The 24,465-nt window shown below is 43.2% G+C and overlaps 1 protein-coding gene across 1 annotated transcript in view; it reads left to right on the forward strand.

Annotated features, from left to right (window-relative positions):
- CCDC178 (coiled-coil domain containing 178) overlaps positions 1–24,465 on the forward strand; it is a 418,122-nt gene that overhangs the window by 248,194 nt on the left and 145,463 nt on the right. The window lies entirely within an intron of this gene.

Raw genomic sequence — 24,465 nt, forward strand, 5'->3', positions numbered from 1 at the left:
GGCTGTCTGCCCGGCCCCAGATTACTGCGGCCCACCGGGAAATTTCCCGGTATCCCGGTGGGCCAGTCTGGCCCTGAGTAAAACCTATTCTAAAAGTCATGCATTTATCACTTTCTGTATCTTTCTTGCTTCCTATAGTCTTCTCCAGGCACCCAACCCTACAGATACCTTGTTGTGTGCATAGGTAATGGCTGCGGTTTGGAGATTATCTAGAACCTGTTGTCCAGACAAACCTTTATAGACACGTACATGCTATTGGCTTTCTACGCTTGTTGCATGGCTTTCTTTTATTTCAACATGTTCTGAAATATTTGCCACACAGCATACAATATTCTGTAAAGAAATGACTTCCAACATGATGTTTTCTGGTTGTTTCTTTGTGAAGACGCGTCAAGATTTAAAGGGACACTATAGTCACCTGAACAACTACAGCTTAATGTATTTGTTCAGGTGAGATCTATAGCTCCCTGCAGGCAATCTAATGTAAACAATACAGTGTTTACATTGATTGATAGGAATACCTCCAGTGGCCGTCACTCAGACGGCCACCAGAGGGACTTCCTATCATGTAGGGCCCTAAAAAGGCCCTGTACACGTCAGACGTATTAAAATACGTCTGACGTTTGCAGGAGAGAGAAGGCACTGTGTTTGCGCCTTCTCTCTCCAGCCTGTCAGCAAAGCAGGGGGGCGGGCAAAGACCGCGAGCTGAGCTGTCAGTCAGGTCAGCTCGCGGCCGCGCACACCGTGCGCATGCGCGGTAGTGCACTCAGGACTTCAGAGGGCGACATGAATGCCGCCCTCTGAAGTATGTGCTCATGTGTGGCGAAGCCGCGCATGCGCACAAGGGAGCAATCACGCTTCCAAATGGAAGCGTCTGATTGCTCCCTGCTCGCGCCCGCCTATTAGGAGGCGTGGCTTCACGAGGCTCCCGGCGCTGGAACCAGGTGAGTAAAAGACTCTGCCTGGAGAGTCCCTTTAAAAAGGTAGTTTGCAGGTTTCTATTGAACAAATCTCTGCTATTGCTCTTTGTTTTAGGTTGACATCAAGCATTAGTATTGGTAAAGTTCTTTTAATGAGTTGTTTTACAAACAACGATGTAGCACCTCAGTATCGGTTTGACATTTCTTCACATATCTACAGTTTTGTCACTCAATTTCAATACCTGGTGTAAGAGCCTTTGCAGATCTGCATTTTTGGAACTTCCTGGATTTCTCTGCCTCATTGAGTCTTCATCTCGTTTCACATCTCATCCGAAAACACATTTTTTTTCCACTTGCCTATGTTTTTTAATTTCTCTTTCCCTCTGTTATTGGCCGCTTGACTGATTGAATGCTTTAATTTCTTCAGTGCACACACCACTCCTTTTTAATAACTATTATCATAAACTGTCTGCTGACTTATATTTTTTTTGTTGCATAAAGCATTTTGGATGAAATGAAAGACTGAGGCACTAAATGATTTTTTGTGATTAAGGATTTTGTTAATGAAATTGTTTCATCTCCTATTAATGCTGCAGAGTCCTAAGTCAACTTCTAAGAAGGTTGAATGTTAAGGACTAAAAAGTCAAACCTACAGTATGTTTGTTTATTTAAAAATACAGTCTAGATTTTTTTGCATTCACAATACATTAATATTACTTGTTAATTTTACTAGAACTCCCATCCCCTTGAAAAACAAAACAAAACAGAAAAACACAAAACTGTTCATTTCCATTGGTCACTGACTATCTTCAGTATCCTCAGAAACTAGGAAGTGGTTGAAAATTCACAATTCTGACTCTCTCTTGTTCTTAGAGATCTTTAGGCATATCTCGTAATAGCACAATACTCATTAGATACCCATTAGTTTTTATGAAAATTATATATTTTTTAAATTAAATAAATACAAACCTCATACCCTGAATCCTTTGATATAAAGTTCTAAGGAATTTCGGGTGTTGCTGCCAGCACATAATAGCCATCTTACAAATGTGAAATTATTAAATAGAAATATATACAACATACTGCTTGATAATCTGCTTGAGTTCACTATGAAACACAATTTTGGAAGGAAACTCACCTTACATCAAGACAGTAATCAAAAAACAAGATCAAAAAACATAGTAGCAAAAGATTTCTATTGTTTCATTAAAGTGGTTATCAGGAACTGGACCATGAGTTAAAACCAAGTTTAGGGCATAGACCAAACCATTGCAAGCACAGGAAGGCATGCAAGCAGAACTGACTTCCAGGAAGTATGTGGTGGCATAGGTGCTAACCCCACCAAAAAAAGTACAAAGTTAAAAAAATACAAGAATACAGATTTCATGGAGGTCAAGAATCCAAATTGTGAAATCCAGATATGCAGTGATGAAATGTATCTCCGTAGAAAAACTAGGGTTTAGAAACGTGGCAGTGAAATAAATGAGGAGGTGGGACAGAAGCTGTATACAGGAATGGAAGAAAAGTCCAGTTGGGCTATGGATTAGGAGCCGGGTCATTAGTTTAAGCATGGCAAGAAGCATGGGAAGAAGAGGAGCTGGGGTTAGGATCAGGAGGAAAATCAGATACATATTGGACTTTAGGCATTAAAGGCAGAAGAATCACAGGGCACTGTCTAGGTCCCAGTCTGGGAGTTTTATAGCTCATGGCTTTGATGCATGCATGAAACAGCTGAATTACCTAGACTTCACAGTATGGGTAACCCTGGCATTATTAAAGGGTTACTCCAACAACCATGACCAATTCAGTGGTTTGAAGTGGTCATGGTGGTAGAAGTCTGTATGTGCATTGTTTCTTAATTCACTGCACATATAAAGATTTTGGCACTTGTGTTCTAGGGACTTGTTGCACCTGGCACACTTGACTATGTTCTGTGCTGTCTGCCTAATATTAATTCTGTGCATACTTTACGTCTGTCATCAGAGCGCACATCACGTTGCGTACAGACGTAACCGCTTCTACCTTGCAAGCAGAGCGTGCAAGGGGTAGCTTGTTCTTCACTTCTTCCCTTCCTTCATTTATTAAGCCCTCCCCCCATTCATTTTTGGGGATCTTGTTTTAAAAAAACATTTATTATTCCCTCCCCTGTCCACCACCCACTCGGTCCTCTTCCCTCACTGGCCCAGAGTGCACACTTGCGCTATATGTAATATGTACATCGTTTTGTAAGCAAATACCCTTTTTTTAGTGCATCTCCTGACTTATCCTTGCAACCTGGAAGTGGCCATCTTTAGATCTTCTTTGTTGACCAAAGAACATGAAGGTAACAGAGATTGCCCATGTTCACGAGTCCTGACATCATTGCACAGATGCTGAGCATCATACTCAAAATAATGCTCTGGACCAGTTCCATTCCAGTTGTGCATGATCATCAGATGGATAACTTTTAACTTGAGATTCCTACAAAACAGGAATATGGCTCATCCCACAAAGCAAGGGTAAGCCAGGAAATGCATTGAAATTACATATTTAATCATATGTATGTATTACAAAATAAAGAAAGAGGTTGTATTATTTGTATTTTTTCCCAATAATTATAAAACAAATGACAGTTTTCCTTTGAAGCAACCTGCATATTGGCACAATAAATATTGCCTTATCAAATTTATATATAATAATCCCTATTGTATTACTACGTATGAATGTTAAAAGTAAGAGTGTTTCACATAATGCTCAGTTGCATTAGTAAAATTAAATGCTGATAAAATAAATAAAATAACAAATGCAGCTTAGTAAAAAGGCACAATGCAAGGAAATTGTCTTTAATTAGTTCACAGTTGGAAACCCGCTCAGTTTCTTCTTCTATTTAAGTATTTTATGTTTAAACAAATGCAGCTTTCTAAAGTTAGTACATAGATGTAAAGTAACTTTTCTTCTTCCCTTTTTCCTCTTTCCCGTCACATGCTTCCTACCTATTTTCCCTTGCCCATCATCCATCCAGCGTGAGCATTATTGTAAATTCTTCATCAGATTGTAAAAAATATTTACTCATCTGTGTAGCCTTCGTTACCCACCTCTTCTCACTTATTATTTTTATGCTTTCGCGTTCTTGTTCTCAGTTTCTCTATTCAACCTTGTTTACCAAATTTAGGAATTGCTTGATCGCAAGAGCTTTTCTTTTAAAACACACCAGTTGCTGCTCTGGCTGTTATTTGTTACCTATTACTTGTACAATATGATTTTTTTACATGATTGTCTTATTTGTACCATTTCCATTCGGTTAACTGTTTTTTTACACACTTATTGTGTTTTTTTTATTCCCTTTGTTTGAAATTGAAAATTTAAAAATAAAGGATTAAAAAAAGAAATTGAAAAGTAGTAAACATTGCATAAAAGGCAATGTAAGCCTAATTGGCCTACGGGTGATACGGGAGCCATGTGGCAATAATTTATTGAATCCAACAACTAGGTAATGAAGGAGAAGATGATTTAACATATGGAAGAAGAATACCAGGTTGGTGGAGATGGTCAGTGAGACCCAACAGCAGTGGATATGACAATGATGTGATGTAGAAGAATGGGTAAAATTGCATGCATCCTTAAGCAGATTTATTTAACAATAAAAATATTTTTTTGGCTCCAATATGGGCTTTTAACCACCCTCTTACTGGAGCCAAAACTTTGTTTTCATTGTCTAATCAATAGCTTTAGGACGACTTTCAACTTTCCAGTCTTTAATTCCATTATCTCTTATAGGGAATCTGTCGTGACTTATCTCACCTTCCGATTCCATGCCGACATGTTCTCTCAGAGGTGTGTGTTAGACATCTTTAACACCCAGTCTTTTTGAAGAATCCCCAAACAAGACAAACCTTCTCTGTCACATCGACATGTTGTCTTTATTGCCAGCATGACGCTTTGAACAGAGTGACAACAGTAATAATACTCCCTAGCGGCTACCATAGAAACATAGCGCATACACTATGGGTGCAATTCTAGGGAGAGCAGAATGACCATTTGTGGGGTGATCTCTTTTTTGCTCCCCCTTATAAGTAAATTCTTTGGTAAAGCGCCTATGCCAAAGAATTGATTGACAATTGGAAAAAATACATATTTGTAAATAGGTTTTTATCCCAATTAATAGATTTGCTAGAAATTCTGCGTGAACAATGTAGATATAGAATTTGTTACGGTTACCCTTAGGCTAGCTGAGAGCTGGACCGTTTAGTTGTCTGGATTCCTAGTTGCTGAAGAGGGGAGAGCCGAGTTCCATAGTATTCCATACGAGTCCTGTAAGTGTGGAATCATCCCACTAGCTATAGCATAGCTAGGATACCTTTTCTACCCACAAAACGAGTCAAAGCAGCGATTTGAGGGTCAAGTAAGAACTGAGGACTGGGTTGACCAGCCTGCTTTTTATTGTGGTTACATGTAAACAGGATACTCCCAGGGGGAGGCATAAAATCACCAATCACATATTGGGTACCTCCCACACATCTCCTCCCCTCAGATAAACAGTTAACCCAATTATACAGTACATATTTTCAACCAAGTTCTGGATGTACCCCGAAACCAGGGGGTACCCCTTTAAATCCTACACCGCTGTACAGGTCTTGTTCAGGGGAGCAACATATCCGAAAACCAACCCGTTCGGATGAACGGTTCAGGAGTTAGGGGTTTTCAAAGTTTTGACCGACCGCACAGACTTTCTGGCCGAAAATAGTTCCACACGTTTAGGCCTTGCGGTCGGTCTCCGTTCGTACGGGAAAACTCCACGAACCCATGGTCATCCATAGTTATCCTGGAGGTCGCTGTACTCCCCATGCGGAGAGTAATCGTCCTACCGAACGGTGGGCTGTTCGGTAGGTCCAGCACGAAGTTATGCTATCCTGGAGGTCTCAGCGGTGTTCGCCTGGGTGCGTTTCCGTTTTTAGTTCCAGACGATTGCTGGCAAACACCGCTGTTCGTACGTAAGATGGCCGCGAACACGTGCAAAGTCCCGAAATGGCGGCCACCTATACGCTTACACAAAGGATTCGTGCTGAACCATACCAACGACTGCACATAAGTCAGAAAGGCGAAAATAGCATTTAAAGGTACACAGTGCAATAAGGTTTTTGTAACAGTTTTTGTAACAGAATTGAATACCATTAAACCGAGCATAAGTCATGAAAAGCAAGACAGGTTTAATGAACAGTGACGCTCTGGAATGGGTGGCACTTTTGTGTCCGTAATTTTGCATGTGCCTGTTTAATTTGGAATACAAGGGTAGAATATGCATCATTACTAAGAAATGCAAGAGCATTAATAGTGCCAAGGGCACCATGAGAACTGATTACCATAGAGGGAGATCTATGGTGGTCACAACTATGTACCAGTTGGGAAAGGGAATACAGGAAGGCAGTAAAGCTTATATATATTGAAGAATGGAATGTATATCAATTCACATCAATTAAATAATTCATTTAGGTAAACATATTGGCTTTACAGACTGTAGTGTGGTCCTTCTATGTGTTTGTAACTGACATGTGATCTTCCCAGGAGCTCATAGAAATCTGAACACAGCATCAAGCTGTCACATTTTCTAAATCCCATCAGCACACCATGTCCCTGATATAAACTTTTGTTCAGGAAACAAATATACTTGATTTTCTGTGATCTATGTGCCCTTCACAGGCTGTAGTCAATTTCATGGTCCTTGTAAAATGTGTTAGGTCTGTGAAAGTTCTATCGCTGCAGTTATGATTCTGCCTTTTGTAGAACATATTCACACTCCAGCAAACAGAAAAAAAACCTGTAGGCTTATGTATTGACAGCAGCTCTAAAAAAAAGTCCAAATGCCAGGATCTCCCCAAATTTAGGAAAAGATTTAATGAAAAATCTTTACACTCTTCTCTACATTTAATGGAATTCTACAGCACTTGTGGCACTAAAGAAAGTGAAGCAGTTATTGGATTTAAGATGAAATTCATATTTCTTGCAGCTGCTTAGGACACTTTCACTTTATTTAACATTACAATTCATTGTAATCTTGCAAAGAAGCAAAACAAAAACGATATAGACAAGAGCATTTTGTAATTTATAAAATAATTTATTTTGCCACTTAGCAAATTTTGATGCTGCAGATACACTGAATAAAGGCCACAATGTATTTGGCAGATAGTACCAGCAAAATTCAGAGGATTTTGAGAAATCAAGCCAAAATATTAGTATTGACATTATTACAGTAGCTACAAATAATATTTGAAATTTCAAATGTGCTAAATGCACCAACAATATAAACATGTGCATGACAGTAGCCATTTTTTTTTTTTTTTTTTTACCATTCTTGAGTTGGAAAAGTAGCTCTGTGACCCATTGTTCAGTGTAATAAATTGTGCAAAACTCATTTAAATTTCCCAGTACCATAAGGGTTCTTATTGGGAAAGGCAGTTCAGTTACCATAAACAAATTCCCTATGACCTCACAAATATCTATACTGTAAAACACAGTTAAATATCATTTTCAAAGAACACCTATCATATGGGGATTTGTTATAAATATTAATATAATACAACTACTGCTGAGAGAGATTATTATAGTCAAATGTTTTATAGCTCCTCTTGGCAGGGGCGGACTGAGATCCCTCAGGGCCCCCGGGCAAAATAAATCAAGGGCCCCCTTACAGGCCCCACCCATACTCCGCAGCAAGCGCCACCCATGTCCCGCCTCCATGCACCGCCTCCAGCCACACCCTACACAATCTTTAGACACAAGGAACAAAAGTGCAATAATCCCTTCAAGGCCCCAGTAGAGACTACAATTGAGGGCTAATGTGCCATGGAGGGGGGTAGCAGAGGCTATCTCAGTGTCCTTTAGAGAGTGTGTTAGAAAGAATCCCCTCCAGGCCCTATTAGAGACTACAATGGAGTCTAATAGGCTTGGAAGGGGGTCTTTCTAACAGAGGCCATCTCAGTGTCCCTGCTTGAAACAGTCGCCTCCAGGCCCCAGTAGAGACTACAATTGAGGGCTAATGGGCCATGGAGGGGGGGAGTATTCTAGCAGAGGCTATCTCAGTGTCCTTTAGAGAGTGTGTTAGAAAGAATTTCCTCCAGGTCCCATTAGAGACTACAATGGAGTCTAATGGGGCCTGGAGGGGGGTCTCTCCAACACTCTGGTTCCTATTCACAATATAGCAACACAACATAGCTCGCTGATACCTAGGCCAAGTTGGCTCCTCTTACCTTAATTACTGTTGTTGGCTGGCAGTCTGTGGGCTTGCTGGAAGGCTGTGGGCTTACTGGCTGCGGCTGGCAGGCTGTGGGCTTGCTGGCAGGCTGTGGGCTTGCTGGCTACTGCCGGCAGGCTGTGGGCTTGCTGGCTGTGGCTAGCAGGCTGTTGGCTTGCTGGCTGTGGCTTGCTGGCTGCGGTTGGCAGGCTGTGGGCTTGCTGGCTGTAAGCCTAACTGGTGGCCTGTGGGCTGGCTGGCTGGCTACTGGCCAGCGGCCAGCCTGTGGGCTGGCTGGCCTGTGGGCTGGCTGGCTTGCTGGCTACAGGGGCACTTGGAGATTATTTAAAGAAATAATCCATGCACAATAACCACTACTGCTCTGTGTAGTCGTTATGGTGCAAGGAGGGCCGGGGCCCCCTCCCAGAGTAAGTAGTCAAACCGTTTAAGAACAGTTTGACAACTTACCTGGGGTCTGCTGGGATATGAGGCTGTTGTAGGGTATAGGAGCAGTGGTGCAATGTGTAAGGGGTGCAGTGTGTGTGAGGGGGTGTAGTGTGTGTGAGGGGGTGTAGTGTGTGAATGTGTAGGGTGTGTGGGGCAATGTGTGTATGAGGGGGCTGTGTATGTGTGTGGCAATGTTAGTATGGGGGGCTGTATGTGTATGGGTGGGCAGTGTATGTGTGTGTGTGTGAGGCAATGTGTGTAAATGTGTATGGTGTGTGGGGGTAGTGTGTTTATGGGGCTAGAGTTCACTCTCACCACTGCAACCACCAGGAATCCCTGGTGGTCACAGTGTTGAGAGTGAACTCTAGCCCGTAGCTCCAGGGCTAGAGTTTACTTTCGCCAGAGCCGTAACGTTGCCGTGGAAACCGCGGCAACGATCTGTGCTCGCGCAAGAAGGACCCAGAGGAGCTGCAGGCTGAGCTCCCGGGTCCTCTCTTCCTCCCTCCCCTGCCGGCTGCCCGCACGGTGCCTGCGGACAGGGGAGGGGGCAATTGCGCTCCTCTTACTCCCCCCTACCCCTCTTCTTACCCCCCTCCCCCTCTTCTTACTCCTCCCTCTTCTTACTCCCCCCTCTTCTTACCCCCTCCCCCTCTTCTTACTCCCCTACCCCTCTTCTTACCCCCTTCTTACTCCCGCCCCCCCTCTTCTTACCTCTCCCCTCTTCTTACCCCCCTCCCCCCTCTTCATACCCCCCTCCCCCCTCTTCTTACCCCCTTCTTACTCCCGCCCCCCTCCCCCCTCTTCTTACCCCCTCACCTCTTCTTACCCCCCTCCGCTCTTCTTACTCTTCCCTCCCCCATCTTACTCTTCCCTCCCCCTTCTTACTCTTCTCCCCCCTTCTTGCTCCCTCCCCTCCCTTTCTCTTTTTGCCCCCCCTCCCCTCCTTTTCTCTTTTTGCCCCCCCTCCCCTCCTTTTCTCTTTTTGCCCCCCTCCCCTCCCTTTCTCTTTTTGCCCCCCTCCCCTCCCCTCCCTTTCTCTTTATGCCCCCCTCCCCTCTCTTTCTCTTTATGCCCCCCCTCCCCTCCCTTTCTGCCCACCCCTCCCATCCCTTTCTCTTTTTGCCCACCCCTCCCATCCCTTTCTCTTTTTGCCCCCCTCCCCTCCTTTTCTCTTTTTGCCCCCCTCCCTTTCTCTTTTTGCCCCCCGTCTCTTTTTGCCCCCCCTCCCCTCCCTTTCTCTTTTTGCCTCCCTCCCCTCCCTTTCTCTTTTTGCCCCCCTCCCCTTCTCTTTTTGCCCCCCTCCCCTTCTCTTTTTGCCCCCCTCCCCTTCTCTTTTTGCCCCCCTCCCCTTCTCTTTTTGCCCCCCTCCCCTTCTCTTTTTGCCCCCCCCTCCCCTCCCTTTCTCTTTTTGCCCCCCCTCCCTTTCTCTTTTTGCCCACCCCACCCCTCCCCTCTCCTCCTCTTTTTTGCCCCCCCCACCTGTAGCGTGGCCGAGCTGCTGTGCGGTCCGCGCGCCCGGCCGGAGTGATAGGAAGGTGCACACTGTGTGTGCACCTTCCTGTCAGTCCGGCCGGGTACAGGAAACAGAAACTCCTGTTCCGCGCGGAACAGGAGTTTCTGTTTCCTGTACCCGGCCGGACTGACAGGAAGGTGCACACTGAGCACTTTCCTATCACTCCGGCCGGGCGCCGCGGACTGCAGAGCTCCAGGGAGGGGAGGTTAGAAGCTGCAGCCACCTGAGGCTCTTAAGAGAGCGCTCAGGCGGCTGCAGCATTTAAAGGGGCGGCCGGGCCCCCTGATGGCGGGCCCCCCTCCCGGCCGGGCCCTCGGACCATGTCCGAAGTGCCTGACCGGTCAGTCCGCCCCTGCCTCTTGGTGTCATCTAAGAAGCAAATTTTTAAACTGGTTATATATAGCCTCTTTTTTTTTTATATTCTTTTTTTTTCGTGCAGAGAATTACAAAACTGGTCTGCAATGCCACAACAGCAAAACAAACCAACATAGTCAAAACCGTTATACAATGTCATGGCATATAAAAGAAGTGCGCATTTTTATATATAGTAGTCATGCTTATTCCGTAGATAGTTATATAGCAGCCCTGCACATTGTTAGTAGTAGTAACTGAGAACATGAGTAACTTTATGCAGGGAATGAATGAATGTTCAGGCTAGCAGTAAGGTATTAGGCGTTTCAGGGTGGCTCACCAGTATACAGACGGTAGCTGAGTGCTTAATGTGCCATCACTTATGTAGCTACAATGGTTTGTACTAACAATGCTGTATATATTCTCAATACGTATAAGCAACGTGTCTGAATTATTGGGGAGACTTAATAGGCTGCCTTAAGCTGGTAGATGGCCATGGGGGCCTAGGAGACAAAGCATACTTTATCTGGGCAGTAACCTGCTAAATAATAACTGTTAAACATTAAAATAGAGACAAACATCAGCCCGGTACCCAATTGTGAGGCAAAGTATGTCCCCCAGTCTTTCACGACCTGGCTCTCTGGTCTGCGGTCTGGAGTGCTTCCATATGAAAAGTAAAGGTGGTCGGCAGTTGTGGATAGTCCGGCAACAGGTAGGTAGGTAGCGCCAGTCTCGGAGGCTCAGAGATTTAGCCAATGCCTCTACTAGGCCACTTCACGCGGTCTCTGTGAGCTGAGCCTCCGTGGACTCCAGCCCCCGCGGCCTTTGTCGATCTCCAATCAGTGCCAGCTCTCCACGCAGTGTACAGGTTCTCTCCTGGGGAGGTCCGGGTGCTCCGTTCGCCACGGGGTCTTGGGCCGTTCACGACCTGGTGGGGGTGTTGGGGTCCCATTTTGGAAGAGGGTCTCCTCACGGGGTTCCTGTGGGCGGGCTTAACCCCTGGAGTCGACCGCCGGGCCTGTTTCCTCCTTCTCCACCTGGGTGCAACACCAATCCACTCCGAGTGGGTCAGCACTGACCTTTGGGGGTGTAGGAGGTGAGTGGTGTGGCATGCTTTCCTCTGCTGCCGCTCCTCGAGTCTCTGCCAGAATTCCTCCAGAATTTTGTCCAGCTTAGCTAGGGTCGAGTCTTCCGGTCCTCGTGGCATGGTGGGTGGCCCGGCATCCGCCATCTTAGGTCGGCCAGGGGGACAAGCCTCCCGTCTCAGCCCGTGCCGGGCGACAGGGCCATCGGTGACCAGTGAGTGTAGCTGGGGTGATGGTGCCGGGGTAACCCCCGCCGGCAGGGGGGAGAACGGGATCCCATGCTGATTCAGCTTGTTCCAGTGGGAGGATAAGCGGGGAGATCGCCCGCTTCTCCCACGCTCCCACCCCCAGGTAGGCCTCAGTGGTGTTTCAGTTTTAATCTGCTTGGTTTGCATCAGTTAGGTTTTAGATTAAAGCAGGGTTGCTTGTAGGCTGCATCCAGCGTTCATATTGCTGTTTTTGGGCTAGCTTGGGTGAGTTTTGTAAAGATTTTGCAGATTCTCTTTCAGAGCACACTACACATGCTGCCATTCAGTTTGCAAGCCAGGCTCCGCCCCCTATATATAGCCTCTTATACATTTTGTGGTGGAAAATAAGTATATTATACACAGATCAGGCAAAGCAAATAGAAAATGTTTATTTTTATGTATTTTTGTAAGTATTTTGTCATTTGTAAACCTTTCCCTTATCTGCTGGCCATGAATGAGGGACTAATAAACAACCACTGACAGGTTCTTTTTATTTTATTATACACCCATTGTGCCGCTATGCAGGTTCCTCTACATTTTATTAATACACCCATTGCACCGCTATGGAGATGGGACAATTATCAGCTGGGCACCTATCAAATTGCCTATTTTTAATCTCGGAATAGCTGATCATTGGTGGTGGATTGGGGCATGGCAGAAGCATGTTTTTTGTCTTCCATCATCCCAATACTAAGGGACAGGGGAGATTAAAGTTTTAATTTACTGAATAGTTGGAAAACCCCACTCTAATTTGGCCATCTGTCCGTGGGAGTCTAGGGACACCTGTTATTTTGCTCTAGCGGTATGTGCCTTTTCTGTTTACACGCAAAACATTAACATCAAGTTATGAAGCCTGCTCTTTAGGTTTAGGATCCTGATATAATGAGGGGATAATACCACAGAAACCAATAAAACAAGGGATCTTACTGTTTACACACACAAAATCTATTGTAAGAGACGAACATATTTCTGATATCTAAATAACACATTTCCAATAAATGTCAATATACTACATAAAAACTGCTATTCCATGCCTCCCAACTGTCCCGATTTTGGGCTGCTGTCCCACCATCCCACTTTAGTTCCCCGGTGTCCAGAATTTGGGACACCACAGAACTGTCCCCAGGCAGCACAGTGCTAGCACATTGTTAGACACGCTGTGTAGCAGGCGTCAGGACCATGCAGGGAGCGCTTTAGCAGGTATGATATCAATTGTTTTCAAACTGTCTTTGTGTTGTTTCAAAAAAACAAAATGGGTTTTATCCCAGTAAACATAGCCCAAAGTTCACCTTCTGCAAACAGCAGCAAGTCCCACATCACTATTATGGCGGCCACTCCATATTCTTCTGAATCCGCTGGCTGCATTTCCCACAATTCTCTGTCCTGAATGACTGCTATGATAGCAAGACAATGTCAATTTGACATAAAGCATGTGCACTCGCATCTTTCAACACAACCAAATTTATACAGAATTAATTTACACTTAGAAGCAGTGGGGATACAGTGACCTGTTCTAGCAGTCCCCATGTGCATGTATAGTGACTGTGTAGTTCATATTGAGTTGTCATGTGTCTTGTATATCATGATTTCTATGTTTCTCTGACCTGTCTTGATGATTTGATTTTGAGATTTCTGTGCTCCATTCTGGCGAGTCATATGCTTTACTTTTTACAACCTTGTGGTCATCAGTACTTCTGTACCTCTCTTTGTGTGTTCCAATCAGGGTCGGCGCTACCATAAGACAGCACAGGTGGACAACTTAGGGCACGCTGGCCCGAGGCTCGCAAAGATGTCCATGTGAGCGACAGGAAGTGGGAACACAGAGAACCCCGTTCCTGCCGGTCACTCTCATTGAAGATTGCAGAATCCCCGTGTTAATAATCACCCCATGGCCAAGTTTGCTGCCTCTGCCCCAGAGGAGTGGATGGGAGCTGCGAGGAGCGGCTGCAGCTTGCGGCCATTCACTATATGAGTTAAGGGCTGCTGGGATATATGACATCACTCGTAGGACCCTTGTTTAAGTAGTTGAACAAAAATCTGATTTAGCTCCCTGAAGATTAGTTCCCTCTCCTTGGGCAGCACAATACAATCATTAGACACACTAATGCTGCATGGTCCTGAAGGTTGGAGCTGGCCGGGAAGGCCGTTTGTCAGTCTGGTGAACATGACGCCAGTATTTGTATTTAGTAAATACTTCTGTGATTTGGAATAATTTTCAAAATCAGTTTGGCTACGCTGGCCTTAAATTTGAAATTTACTTTGAATTCTCAGTTTGGCAAATACCGTATATACTCGAGTATAAGCCGAGTTTTTCAGCACATTTTTTGTGCTGAAAAACCCCAACTCGGCTTATACTCTAGTCAATAGTCTGTATTATGGCAATTTGCATTGCCATAATACAGACTGGGGCTGTGGGGGCTTTCAGAGAGTTTACTTACCTCTCCTGCAGCTCCTGTCAGCTTCCTCCTCCTCCGTGCCGTCCGTTCAGCACCTCGGTCAGCTCCCACTGTAAGTCTCTCGCGAGAGCCGCGGCTCTCGCGAGACTTACAGTGTGAGCTGATAGAGGAGCTGACGGGACCGGCGCAGAGGAGGAGGAAGCTGACAGGAGCTGCAGGAGAGGTAAGTAAACTCTCTGACAGCCCCCTCTTCCCCCCACTGAACTACCAATGCCACTAGACCACCAGGGAAGGAGCCCCCCTCCCTGCTATGTGTAAAGCAGGGAGGGGGGACGAAAATAAATAAATAAATAAATATTACAAATAAAATAATAATAAAAAAAAAATAATCGTAATTAAATAAAATAATACAAATGAATCATAAAAAAATATTAAAATAATTTAAAAAAATAATAAAAAATTGCCCACTCCCCACCAAGGCTCTGCAACACACACACACACACACACACACACACACACTGCATTCATACACACACTGCACACATACTCATACACACATACACACACACGCACACACACACACTGCACACATACACACACTGCACTCATACACACACTGCACTCATACATACACTGCACTCATACACACATGCTGCATTCATACACACGCTGCATTCATACACACACTGCATACACACACACGCTGCACTCATACACACGCTGCACTCATACACACGCTGCACTCATACACACACGCTGCACTCATACACACACTGCACTCATACACACACGCTGCACTCATACACACACTGTAAATAAATATTCAATTAATATAATTTTTTTAGGATCTAATTTTATTTAGAAATTTACCAGTAGCTGCTGCATTTCCCACCCTAGTCTTATACTCGAGTCAATAAGTTCTCCCAGTTTTCTGGGGTAAAATAAGGGGCCTCGGCTTATATTCGGGTCGGCTTATACTCGAGTATATACGGTAACTCTATAAATCACAAAGTTCTGAGTTTGAATCCTTCGATAGTTAAGACAATAATAGATTTTTGTCTTATCTAATTTTATAAACCACCAGTTTTTGGTTTTAGTTATTTAAACTGTTGGCGATATTAATACCTTGTGCTAGTGGAGAAGTTGTAGTGCGTTGTCTCACTGGAGATGTGGTTGTATCATACTTGTCAAATGTTGTGCAATTATTCCCTTGCCTGCTCTGTGCTCCCATCTCCTGCTCACTCTCTCTTCCTTTCTGTGACTCCCATGGCAAATCAGTTTACATTAAATGGGTAAAAACAGACGATGAGGTAGAAAATGTACAATAAATTATTGTATTTCATTGTAATTAGGGCAAATAAATGTTTTCATTTTTTTGTAATTATTTAGAACATCCATGTATGGATTGTATTTTCTGTACCTGGGATAAAGGAATTTAGTGACTTCTTGCTGACATTACTTGCCAGCCCAGTCTACAGCCCAGCCCAGTCACAGTTCTTATACAGCAGAGCTGTCCAACCTGCGGCCCCCCAGATGTTGCTGAACTACAACTCCCATGATTCTTTCAATGAAACAGATAGTCAGGGAATCATGGGAGTTGTAGTTCAGCAACATCTGGTGGGCCGCAGGTTGGACAGCCCTGGTATACAGTAAGATAGTCCTAAACACGACATTTCATGTGATCCAGCATCATTACAAAACAATATTATGTAATCCTGTGCATTAATGTAAATGCAATTACCTGCATGTCGGTTGATTAATCCGGCTACCTCCTGCAGTTAGATGCAATGAATTCTCTTTTTCTCCTCTTTACATCTCTAAGTGATTATCTGTATCGTGTAGATACATTGGCATGCAGAGTGAGGCTTACCATGTGAGGTTACCATATAGCACCAATATCATGCACTATTGTGATATGCACTATATGAAGCAAACCTTTATTTCAAATCTTGCGCACTGCCATAAAGCAACATATATATTGAGATAGTTCACTTAAAATTAATATATTTCTGTACTTTGTCTTGGAAACATTCTTGTAAATGATACTGATAGGAAATGCACCAATGAGACCAGAGGCGTAACTAGAAACCAAGGGGGCCCGGTGAAAATTGCCCTGCCCCTCCACCATGCGTCTACCCCCTGCCACCCCTCCATAGGTCTACTCTCCCCCCTCCCATACGTTCCCAGACATACTCATAGACACACACACACACAGACACATACATACAGACACACACATTCAAACACACACACATACACATACAAACATACAGACAGGCATACACACACAGACATACACACACATAGACAGACATACATACAGACATACACACACATACATATAAACACACATACACATACATTCATACATATACACACAAATACAGACCTATACACATACATACAAACACACACACACACACATATACAGACACATATACAAAATGTTTTAGTCACTCTTGTTTCCTACCTTTTAGGTGCAGTAGGGTTACTTTCCCTGGGGTCCAGTTGCTCAGCCTAATGGGAGTCTGAGTTCCCACTCTGACTCCATCCTCTCCTTTCTCCTTCCTCCTACCGTGCATCTTCCAGTGGTTGCTGGGAGGAAGTGACCGGGGAAGTCACTTCCTCCCAGCTCTGATGTTATCACAGGGGGCCCAGTCTCACTGTTAAAGCGCTGCTGCGCTGACCTGGCCCCCTGAACATACATTACCATTGGGTGGCCCTTACAATGGGCCTTTTCAATGTGGCCCTATTGGGGGCGTGATACTTAGCCGGCAGGCACCCCGATCGCAGGAGTCTACAGGGTGGACGGGCCTCCTGGAGTGATGGGCCCGGTCGCAGTTGCGACCCCTGCGACCTCGGTAGTGAATGAGACTCTTCCAGAGGGCTGCTGCTAAACTTATAGGGGGATATAAAACAACTTGTTGAAACCTTTTTGTATGTGATGCCCAATTTTCTTTTAACTCATCCTGATCAGGACTGGCCCAGCCACTGCACACACTGCAATGGAGTAGTTGAAATACAAAACATTGTTTCAGTTTTGCTTCCTCCATTTACTGTATTTCCTCCTGGCCATTGATTATCTCCGCCTCCACGAAGATATATGATGCAAGTTGATTACCGTATATACTCGAGTATAAGCCGACTCGAATATAAGCCGAGGCCCCTAATTTTACCCCAAAAAACTGGGAAAACTTATTGACTCGAGTATAAGACTAGGGTGGGAAATGCAGCAGCTACTGGTAAATTTCTAAATAAAATTAGATCCTAAAAAAAGTATATTAATTGAATATTTATTTACAGTGTGTGTATATAATGAATGCAGTGTGGGTGTATGAATGCAGTGTGTGTGTGTGTATGAGTGCAGTGTGTGTGTGCATGAGTGCAGTGTGTGTGTGCATGAGTGCAGTGTGTGTGTACGAGTGCAGTGTGTGTGTATGAGTGCAGTGTGTGTGTATGAGTGCAGTGTGTGTGTGTATGAATGCAGTGTGAGTGTGTGATATGCAGTGTGTGTTTGTGTATGTGTTGCAGAGCCTTGGTGGGGGGTGGGCATTTTTATTATTATTTTTTTTGTTAATTATTTTAATAATTTTTTTTGTTACATTTTTTTTAATTTTATTATTATTTACATATTTATTTTTTCGTCCCCCCTCCCTGCTTGATACATGGCAGGGAGGGGGGCTCTCACTCCCTGGTGGTCCAGTGGCATTGGCAGTTCAGTGGAGGGTGCTGGCAGAGAGCGCTTACCTCTCCTGCAGCTCCTGTCAGCTCCCTTCTCCTCCTCGCTGGTCCAGTCAGCTCCCCTGTCAGCTCCCAGTGTAAGTCTCGCGGGCGCGCTGTGACCCCGTGGCTCTCGCGAGATTTACATTGGGACTTGCAGAGGGAGCTGACCGGACAGGCGCGGAGGAGGAGGGAGCTGACAGGAGCTACAGGAGAGGTAAGTAAACGCTCTCTGCAGCCCCCAGTCTGTATTATGGCAATGTATGTTGCCATAATACAGACAGTGACTCGAGTATAAGTCGAGTTGGGGGTTTTCAGCACAAAAAATGTGCTGAAAAACTCGACTTATACTCGAGTATATACGGTACTTGATTTCTTGATTTCAGTAAGGCTTTTGAAGGCTTATCAATAAACTGCAATTTATACGTTTGGATTCCAATATTGTTGAATGGGTAAGGCTGAGTGACAGGCAACAGAGGGTTGTAGTCAATGGAGGATATTCGAAGCATGGGCTTGACACCAGTGGGGTACCTCAGGGATCTGTACTTGGACTCTTTAATATTTTTATTAGTGATATTGCAGAAGGCCTTGATGGTAAGGTATGTCTTTTTGCTGATGATACTAAGATATGTAACAGGGTTGATGTTCCAGGAGGGATAAGCCAAATGGCAAATGATTTAGGTAAACTAGAAAAATGGTCAGAGCTGCGGCAACTGACATTTAATGTGGATAAGTGCAAGATTATGCATCTTGGACGTAAAAACCCAAGGGCAGAGTACAGAATATTTGATAGAGTCCTAACCTCAACATCTGAGGAAATGGATTTAGGGGTAATTAATTCTGATGACTTAAAGATAAGCAGACAATGTAATAGAGCAGCAGGAAATGCTAGCAGAATGCTTGGTTGTATAGGGAGAGGTATTAGCAGTAGAAAGAGGGAAGTGCTCATGCCATTGTACAGAACACTGGTGAGACCTCACTTGGAGTATTGCACGCAGTACTGGAGACCGTATCTTCAGAAGGATATTGATACTCTAGAGAAAGTTCAGAGAAGGGCTACTAAGCTGGTTCATGGATTGCAGGATAAAACTTACCAGGAAAGGTTAAAGGATCTTAACATGTATAGTTTGGAGCAGGGCCGCCATCAGGGCATGACAACCGCAACGGTTGTCATGGGCCCGGCGGTCCTGGGGGGTTGGGGGTTTTAAGTAGGCAATCTAGTATATTATTCGTGGCACTAATCTTTAATTTACCTCACATTAAAGGGACACTATAGTCCCCAGAACCACTGCAGCTTAATGTAGTGGTTCTGGTGTCTATAGCCTGTCCCTGCAGGCCTTGTATTGTAAACACGGCGGCACTGCAGCACTGTGTTAGTTAACATGGCAGATCATATGGGTGGGGCACTGTGATGTCACATGGGGGGCGGCAAACTTTACTTTTGCCTAGGGCAGCAAAAATCCTTGCACCGGCCCTGCAGACACTGCATCCCTGTGGGCGGACTCAGGGGGGGGGGACTCGGGTGCAGGCGCCGGGGGGCCCAGACCTTGAGCTGTGTCAGGGGCCCCAAAATTTCTGATGGCAGCCCTGGTTTGGAGGAAAGACGAGACAGGGGGGATATGATAGAAGCATTTAAATACATAAAGGTAATAAACACAGTAAAGGAGGAGACTATATTTAAAAGAAGAAAAACTACCACAACAAGAGGACATAGTCTTAAATGAGAGGGGCAGAGGTTTAAAAATAATATCCAGAAGTATTACTTTACTGAGAGGATAGTGGATGCATGGAATAGCCTTCCAGCTGGAGTGGTAGAGGTTAACACAGTAAAGGAGTTTAAGCATGCGTGGGATAGGCATAAGGCTATCCTAACTATAAGATAAGGCATAAGGGACTAATGAAAGTATTTAGAAAATTGGTCAGACTAGATGGGTCGAATGGTTCTTATCTGATGTCACATTCTATGTTTCTATGTTAAGGGGAGGTCTCCATGCTGACTGTCAGGTGGAAAGGCTGAAAAAACAGAAAAGGTCAGAGCTTTTAACAATGGTTGACAGGGAGCCAAGATGGAGGGGCTCACTACTAGAATAAAGCTAAATACACAGGATAAATGTATGCGTGCATTTTTATACTATATATATATATATATATAAATATTAGAAATCAGAGGACGTGACAGTTTAATATTAGCAGTGTATTCCTAATGTCAACAGAAAATAATTATGCTTAACATTTTTTGTATTTTGTAATTTTCTGCCACATTCATGATTTTATATACTAATACTAATACATAAGTCACTTTGAACATCTGAATAAAAAAAAAAAAAAACCTAAACCCCCCCCCCCAAATGGTTCAGTGCACATACATCTCCATTTTTAGTGGTTTCTGAGTATGACATTTTGCTTTTGAGGTGTGTATTGCCTTATTGAGCTTCATGCAATTGACACTAGGTGGTGCTGCTAGCAACCAGCTAGTTAAAAAGTATGTTTAAAATTTAGAATTTGTAATAAACATTTGATCAATATTCACTAACACTCTGATATTTCCTTTCTATATATGCTTTGATGCATTCCCTTTTTGAAAATGTAACAGAAAATATAGGAAAATTGTGTTGTTTTTTGCTCTTAGTGTACAAAATATACACATGCATCCACAGACAAAACAAATGGTCTGAACAGAAATATACTTAATGGTACACAGTCTACCAAATGCCAGACTATTTAAGATAATGGGAGCGGTTGTAGTTTGTAGCATGAAAGGCATCAACTGACCTTTCTCCCTTCCTATTTTTGCACTTTCTATACACATTAACTGAAGATATATTGTGTTAGCACACAAGATTTTTACCTTTGTGGTTTGCTGTATAGTGCTTCTACTTTTTAGCTGTGTGTGTGGATGGCACAAGTCAAAATATAAAAGCTCATTGAGCCCCCAGGTTTTTTGTTTTCTGCCATGTTCATAATTAATTAAGATTAAATCACATGTTAATTATTCAACTAATAATAGATTTGTAAAATCATACCTTACTATTTGATCGATTCATTGGTGAGGCCAATAATCACACCTACCTACTCACAGCATAACCTTTCTGTGTCTAGTTCTTTAGCAAACTGTCCAAGTGAGACATCTACTACCCGTTTGTTCTCATCAAATTCCCTCCTCCCAAATCACAACTAGTACTTAATAATTTTACCTCTCAGAATTTTTAGGGAAATTACTTGTTATAGCCTTTTAATACATTTCATCCTGCAGGAACATTAAGATGTTCTTGCACAGTGCTGCCAGGGGTTCCCTGATGTCCCTGGATGCAGGAAACCAGGGAACAAAATCAGCACAGTGAAACAGAACCACTAAATTCGGACCGTTCAGTCAAAATTGGAACAGTCCTGACAAAATTGTCATTTTTTGAATAGAATAATACACCTACAGCGAGTTCAGAAAGTATTCATTTTTATATATTTTTATCTGTATAAATATATAATTTTTATTTTAACCCTTCATATTTTATTTTAACATCAATCTACAAAATAATGACAGAAAAAAAGATTTGTGATACTATTGCAAATTTATTAATTAGACTGCAACGTAGCTCAGTACTCTGGCTGAGTACCTCAGTTAGTAGTACCCTCTAGCTGGAGAATATCACACTGCAGTGATTATAGCTCATCCCCAAACACTAGATGACAGATAGTAAAGAGTACAACAACATTTATTATTACCAAACATGCATGTTTATAGGGACAATAATAACAGGTGGTCATCAACCGGGACAATATTTTCCTCTCCATGTGCGGCTGTGTCTGGAGATAATTCAATTATTTATTGCTGACTTTATTAATCTCCAGACTTCAGGGTGTTGTATCACAAAATATTAAAAATCACACATTTTATTAACATTTCTAATACACTTTAGGCATCCCTGGATAGGGCCAACTTTCCCAAGCAATGTGTCTAAAAAGAGCCTGAATCAGATAGACCCAGTCCATGACATAATTGAGTGACCAATCTGATGCTACTTTCTCATCTGGAGCAGAGTTCCAGGCTGCCACGGTTAAGTTTCATGGTTAATTGTTTTTGGCTTAGGAAATGTAGGCTCCACCTGGCACTCAGGGAGCGATGATAGTTTGTCCTCCTCTCTATCTCCCCTCCAAAAAACGCTCTCATGGGTGCTCGATTAAGGGAGCAGGTCTTGGGCCAGGCCAAATTAAAAATGGCGCTTTGTCTTGCTGAAGCGTTTGCGTCTTCCCCTGTCTCCCAGAGGGGGAGAGGTAGAGTGAGTGCTCAGCATGGAGCATGAAAAGGATAATGAAAAGCCAGGGGGTAATTAGCTCCTTTAGAGATTATAACATTTGGATTCCTGCACTAGTTAACCAGATAGACTGGAGCAGGCTACTCCTCAAAGACCAAACTGAAATAGAACATTGACATAAGTATTCAGACCCTGAACACAATGATATTTGATTGGGTTTATGTCCGGACTCTGGCTGGGTCACTCAAGGGCATTGACAGAGTTGTCTATAAACCACATTTTGCATTGGCTTTGTTGTAAGCTTAGGTCATTGTACTGTTGCAAGGTAAACGTTCAACACAGTCCTGAGAGCTGTGGACCAGGTTTTTTATTAAGGGTATCTCTGTATTCCACTGTGTTCAGCGTTCCCTCAACCCTACAGTCTTCCAGTCCCTGCTGCTGTAAACCACCTACCCAGTCTTCCAGTCCCTGCTGCTGTAAATCACCATCAAATCATAAGGCCACCACCACGCTTCACTGTTGGGATGTTGTTGCGCAGGTGCTGAGCGGTATCTGGTTTCCTACAGAAATTATGTTTTGAATTGAAAACCAAACAGTTCAATAATATTTTCATCAAACTAGAGAATTTCCTTTCCAACAGTCTGAGAGATCTTTCAGTATTTTTTTGTGAATTCCACAAGTTTCTCACATCTCAACAATGTGCCACCTATCTAACCAAGCCCTTCTTCATTAATTTCTCAATTTGGTCAGGTGACCGGCTGAAGGTTTTTCCAGAAGTTTTCCATTTACAAATTATTGAGACCACTGTGCTCTTCTGAACCTTTAATGCAGCCAAAATCTTTGTGCTTCGACACTATACTGTCACTGAACTCTGCAATTAGTAAATTTGACATTTTGGCATGGTTTTTGCTCTGATATGCATATGCAGATTTGAGACCTTATACAGACAGGTTGTCACGTTGTAATACCCCAACACGCAGAGGTTAGGACAGAAAGGGACAAGACAAGGCTAAAACATACTTCCGGGCCCTAGAATGACCGGACTAAACGTCAGACAGAGATAAAGTGTAGTTAGAGATGAAGCGAGGTCAGGGTAATGAAGAGACAGCGAAAACAAGAATTATCCAGAGTCAGGTACACAGTAATCAGTCTAACAGGCAAACAAAACAGGAAAGGATTGAAGATAAACTCAGTCATGAACAAAGCTAAGGTCAATACCAGAATAAACACAATAGATTAGGGATTGCACTAAAGGGTACAGAAACAGGGCAAAGTCGATCGGGCTAGGGAAGTTTAAAAAGCCTTTACTTAACACGTGATTGGTCCATATCATGCCTACACCCCCAAAACAAGCGTGTGGGGGGGTGCCGGAATGATGTGGGCCAATGGGATTCTGAACGGACTTGTAACTTCCACTGCACCTTTAAGAGCGCGCGTGCTCGCATGCGGATCAAGCTGAGAACTCTGGCCTCCGGTTAAGGTAGGTAATGCCACACAGGTGTGTACTTTTCCAAATCATGTTCACTAAATTACATTTGCCACAGGTGGACTACAGTCAAAGTGTAGAAAAATCCCAAAAAACTGGATGTATCTGAGCTACATTTCAAGCTACAAAGGGTCTGAATACTTATGTCAAAATATTACTTTTTTTTTTTCTTGTTAATACAAGTGTTAAATAATTTTTTCAAAATCTTTTTTTGCTTTGTGATTATGGGCTACTGAGTGTAGATGGATAAAAAAAAATTATAAAAATAATTGTAGCATGAGGCTGAACCATGAAAATGTATAAAAAAAAATAAAAAAGGGGGTCTTATTAGTTTCTGAATGCACTGTATATGCTACCATGTAATATGATCTTTTATTCTACATGCTAATGTATAAACCCAACTAAATTTGACATATATGGTAGTGAAAATCTGAAGCTTGTTATCTATTTACAAAACCTTGCTTTTTGATTACTTCTAGTGCTAAGGAACTATTGCAACCATTCCTTTGTAACTCACTTTGTAACAATCCTGTCCAATTATAAACACATATACTTTTTTATGAGTATCATTTTTTTCATTTGCTGTTTCTTTAAGCATACCATGAATGCTGATATCCTCCAAATCAATGTAACATATCTAATTGTATAGATGGCATGTTCATATAACATTTGTAGTGAATATCAGTGGAACCAGCTGCACACTGCATGCATTCACTTACTTAATTTGGACTTCAAAACATCCCATAAGAAAAACAATTCATTAACTCAGTTTAGGAGATACGAATGCGAGAATTAAGATAGCATTGTGTCATCAAACAAAGGTCAAACAGAGTCCAATGGGT

The sequence above is a fragment of the Pelobates fuscus genome, chromosome 4, assembly GCF_036172605.1.
Source record: "Pelobates fuscus isolate aPelFus1 chromosome 4, aPelFus1.pri, whole genome shotgun sequence".
In the NCBI taxonomy this organism is placed as follows: domain Eukaryota; kingdom Metazoa; phylum Chordata; class Amphibia; order Anura; family Pelobatidae; genus Pelobates; species Pelobates fuscus.